Source organism: Medicago sativa, chromosome 3 (genome assembly GCF_051527215.1).
Source record: "Medicago sativa cultivar Bolivia chromosome 3, Bolivia_mono, whole genome shotgun sequence".
In the NCBI taxonomy this organism is placed as follows: Eukaryota; Viridiplantae; Streptophyta; class Magnoliopsida; order Fabales; family Fabaceae; genus Medicago; species Medicago sativa.
The window spans coordinates 55,726,630-55,731,979 of record NC_140751.1 but is presented as its reverse complement, the minus strand read 5'-3'; the positions used below and the strand labels follow the sequence as shown (position 1 = coordinate 55,731,979).

At 31.7% G+C, this 5,350-nt stretch overlaps 1 long non-coding RNA gene across 1 annotated transcript; it reads left to right on the top strand.

The window, feature by feature from the left end:
* Positions 1-1,438: 1,438 nt before the first annotated feature.
* On the top strand, positions 1,439-1,958 carry LOC146938499 (uncharacterized). Its single transcript, XR_015033385.1, has 2 exons — positions 1,439-1,529; positions 1,625-1,958. It is a non-coding gene; the product is annotated as an uncharacterized LOC146938499 (long non-coding RNA).
* Positions 1,959-5,350: the final 3,392 nt, after the last annotated feature.

Genomic DNA, 5,350 nt, shown 5'->3' with positions numbered 1-5,350 from the left:
CCTTTTCCGTGCAATTACCAAATTGCCCTTGCCTCTAACGTGTTAAATCCGATTCTGACACTTAATCCGTAATTAGCAGACATCACTTGAAAAATATTTCCCTCAAACCTTCTTTCGAAATATTCATTCCCTCAAACGATCAACTGGTAATATTCCGATACTAACAGGCGGGATATTATAGAGAACCTCGGGATCATCAATAGAGGAGTTAAAGAAGTTTATGTAGATTTAGTGATGAACATCAGTAGGTAAAGCACTAACATGTGATTGTGGTGTAGTCTTCCAAGGATGAAAAGAACATGTGATTATTGCTTTTTAAAAAGTAAATTGTGAAAATGAGCATACCTCGAGATGATCAACCAAGCAATTAAGAAGTTGATCTAGATTATGTGATGAAAAACATGTTTTGAGATTTGACATGAGTATAAACATTATTTTTTGAGGAAGAGATTCATCATCAATTATGATTCTACTCAACTCGAACAATTAATCTTTGCAGTTATTCGTATAAGATATTCGATTCACACTAAAAATACAATTCACAAGTAATATAGGTAATGAATGATTTATTTATTACTACCTCCGTATTTTTATTTTGAGAGGCTCCCTTCGTATTTTATTATATATATGTCACATTAAAAAATTATATTTTATCATATCACTTTACAATATTAATGCATTATTAACAATTCTTTTCCTAGCATAAATTTTACCATTTATTACTCTTTTATATCTATTTGTTTATCTATTGTTTCATATTATTAATAAGAGATAATTTTGTAATATCACTGATAATTTATCTTTCTAACACAAAATTAACTTCATTTTTTTTTTGTAGATAATACGAAATGAAAAGAGTCATTGAAATTCACACACAAGTGGAGGGTCAAGGTTCGAACCCCAACCATGACGTCCGTGCTAACAATTTTGCCATTTTGTAAGTTGAGTTATGACTTGTGGAAAATTTCTTTTCTTAATATATGTGAAAATATCAAAACGAGTTATAATAAAGTAAAGTATTGATAGAGTAGTATATTGTATATTTTACGGATTTTAATTTTCTTTTAAAATGTCAAACTAACTCACCAAAATTAACATCGAGAAATATCAAACCTAAGATCTTGAGAGAAGAACACTCCAAAGTTGCAAGCCAATGTCATCATGTCAACCTAAGTGAGTTAGAATATTTAATAACAATAATAAATTCTTTTTACTTGTTTTTAGCCACCATTATTTGACATGTTTCATAACATCGGACATGGTAATTTTCATTAATTTTAGTTATTCAGTTTTCTTTCTTAATTTTCATTATTATTTTTATTGTTGTTGTTGTTGTTTTTCTAAACGTCTTTTTTTTTATATTATGCAGCAATCAATTAAAAATTAATTAGTTGATATGGTCAACTTTTGGCCTTATAAATATTTCCTCGTAGAACATAGTAATGTATGTACTATGATCAAGATGGACACAACAAGACTTATGCATCTCCAACTTGCACTGTTGGTCGTTTCTTCCATCCTTGTATCAGGTTAAAAACAATTGAACAATTTAAGCAAATTTTTTATACAGCAAATTTTCTCACATTTGTTCTAAAGTACATGTATTGTTTGTTTGTGTATGCAGATATATGCATAGAATTCGTTGCAGGAAGAATCAATGCTGAGATTTTATACCAGAAACTGGAATTCAAACCAACTCGAAATTGTCCCAAATGCAAAACAGATAAGAAATGTTCAAAATGTTGTGATGGTTTGGTACCTCCTCTTTATGGCGTTCCTGTATGCCGTAATTACACACATTGCGTTTGTTCTATACATTCAACTGTCCCCAATAATATTTCTAGTCTAACACCACCAATTGCTAATTGAGTTTTTTAGTATTGTAATCAGAGTAGTGATGTTTAATGCCACGAATTACACTTTAATGAAATGCAAGAATGTCGATTTTTCTTGTTATACTACTGGTTGGTCCAAAAGTCCAAATCTGTTTTTAAGAAAATCATGGGATTATGGTGAAAATTTATTATTCATCTAACCTTCATTTTTTTATTTATTTGTTTTGTGTTCCATCATACCAAACATCATTTTTCTTATAAAGATATCCATAAAGCAAATAGAGTGAAGGATTGCATCTTTAACATCTCAAAAGGATCATGCCATTTCGCTTTGATTGAAGTTTTGTTTAACTCTGTTGGAACATTGGTGTGAATATGGAAAGAAATTGGAAGGTTGGAAGATTAAACACCAAGTTATTAAACTTTGATCTAGCGTTGTGTGAATTAAAAAAAATAGAATGTGGGGGTCCCACATAAAATAGAACACACACATTAGTAGTGTTTAAATAGTGGTATTTAATTTTAAATACCTGATAAGAATGAAAATAATTATTATTATTTTTATTCATGGATATCACTTCCCATAATTTTAGCTTATGTTGGTTGTGACAAGATTGAGAATCCAACTGAATTTCTTATCTTTCCTTCGTTAGTGGATTTGTTTCTTTTTTAACTTATCCGATTAGTTTGTTACTTGAGCTAATCTGTGAGTTGCTTAATTTTTAAGTTTACTTAATTATTAAGTTTCTCCAAATTAGTTACACACTCTCCCTATAAAAGGAGAGTTCACCTAGTTCAAAAAACACACCGAAATTCACAGTTGATGCTTCCTGTGTCTTTCCTCTCTTCTCCCTCCTTCGACTTGTGTTAACAAGTCCTTCTCCTTTTTCTACTCCTTTCTGTCCCTTCGGAATTAAGAGTGTTCTTAAGACCATAGTCCCTTTTCGGTTTAATGTCCCTTCGGAATTAATAATGGTCTTAAGTTCATAGTCCCTTCCATATTTTTATGTCCTTCGGAATAAATAATAATTTAAGATCATAGTCCCTTTTCGGTATAATGTCCCTTCAAAATTATGAATGATCTTAAATATATTCTTCTTCGATTCTTGAAGAAGTTAAACGTTAGAGTGGTGTAAAACCATATTTGAGTGATCATAGTATCATAGTTGGAGAAATTAAAGTTAGAATGGTGGTAACACCATATTTGAGTGGTCTTAGCACCATAATAGAATGGTAATAATACCATATTAAAGTGGTTTCTGTATTAAAGAGTGGTCTTAGTACCATATTTGAAGGTGTAAATCTCGAACGATTTTCTACAGTGCAGTAGTTAACCGCACAGTTGTAGCTGGGCTTGTTTTATCCTGGAGGCGGCGTGGTTGATAGTCTGCCTTGCACAATTTTGGGCAGTGCCACGAAACTTCTTAAAGAGAGCGACCTGGTCGTGACTCAACCTAGTAACAACTTCGGTAGATAAAAGAATTTGGAAATCCAAATACAACAGTTTGGAAATACCAAAAACAACAATTTTAAGACGTTTCGATTTGCTATGTCTACCGAAGAAGTTACATATTGAGGTTAAGTTGTCCCTAAATACATTAAGGATAAATCAAGCTATAAAAATGCATCCTTCGACTGAAACAATGAAGTGAATGTTGTTTCAAACAACAACACTAAAAATTTAAATACCTTGAATCCGTTTGAAATTTGGAATGTGAGCTCTTGTTACTAACAAGAAAATAATTTGTTACTAATTTGGCTTCATCACGTACTCTTGTTACTAACAAGAAAAATAATTTGTTTCATTTGTTACTAAACAGTAACAAGAATTACAATGATAAGTTTTTTTTATAAAACTTAATACTCTTACGTGATGCATTTTTCAAACAAATTACGTGAAGTTCCATAAGCTTATGCATCAAATTACACCATTGGCAAATTGGGTATACATAGTCGCTGGTCAGCATATTAAAACAACAAGAATTTATATGAGAAATTTGTTTCAAATATTTCATATAAAAATAAGAAATCTGAATTTCAGATTTCTATGGAATAAGACTGAGTTCATTCAGACTTAAAAAGAGATTTGTGTACCATGCATTCTTGTGGAAAAAAGACTGCGCCTTTGATGACATGTTCGAAATTAAATTCTCCTTCTATTTTATAAGTTTTGTGATTTTAATATTTGACATATCAAAATTGATCACGAACAAGCTTTTAATTTTAAATTTGAGTAACTTGGACTTAATTCCAACGTTATATGATTAGACAATTTTATTTTTTGCAGTCAAGATATATGAATCAAAAGTTCATATAAATCAGAATTTAGAGAATATGAATCTCTAAACATAATAAATTATGATATGTGTGAATTTGATGACACATAAATTAGAAATGATAAAATGATGTTTTTATCATATTTATTGATGACTGTGAATTTTGGAAAATAAATTTTTTTTTTTTAAACAAAGGAGCCTTGCCAAGACAGCAAGACCCTAAAATATATTAAAAAAAGAAAGAAATATACAAAATAAAGAGGGGGGACAAAACAACCAAAACCCTCCAACAAAATACACCAAAATTAGCGAAACCTAAAATAAGGTAAGCCTAATCTATTTCTAGTAAAAGCTTCCCTAATTTGAGGAGGCAAATTGTCCCACCAAAAAGAAGTATTCAATGCGAGCCCTATGTTAGCAAGCAAGTCCGCGCAATGGTTCCCTTCCCTATAAACATGCGTAACAAAAAAAGACATAGAGGATATCATATGAATGCAATTCCCCCATCGGTTTCTGAGATGGCAAGGCACAATGTTTTTGTTCTTGAAAGCTAAAGTAACCAGAGTAGAATCAGTTTCAAGCCAAAGCTTGTCCCAACCTTTTTGAGCTGCTAATTCAATATCGTACATTGCACCATTTAGCTCAGCAATAAGAGAGTTTGTGACACCCAAATTATAAGCAAAAGCACCCAAAAATTCACCATTGTTGTCTCTATATATACCTCCACAAGAAGCAGTACCTGGATTTCCAACAGCTGCTCCATCAATGTTGCATTTGATCCAGTCAAAAACCGGCGGCTGCCATATGATTTCTATGATTCTAGGTGCATTTCCATAGTTGATTTTGACAGAAAATGCATTTAGAAGAACAAAATCAGATATGGATGAGTTAGCTACACAATTTGAGTTGTTTCCTGTTAAAGTTGTAGCTGAGATAATGAGGTTGATAGCTGCTCTCACATTAATCTTCTTGTTGTTGAATCTGTGTTGATTCCTACAAAACCAAATAATATTTATAACATTGATCACAGCTGCCAGAACCACAATCTTGCAAAGAGGGGACCAGTTTCTCTGGCAGGTTAGAATCGCCTCGTGAATTGAAGAAAACTTGCAATTAACTTTGATAATAGATTCCAGCCAATTCCATAAAGCTACGGCATATGTGCAATCTATAAAAATATGAAAAGTTGTCTCTTGGTTCTTGCTACACAGGCTGCACATAGAAGGAAGTTGGCAACCT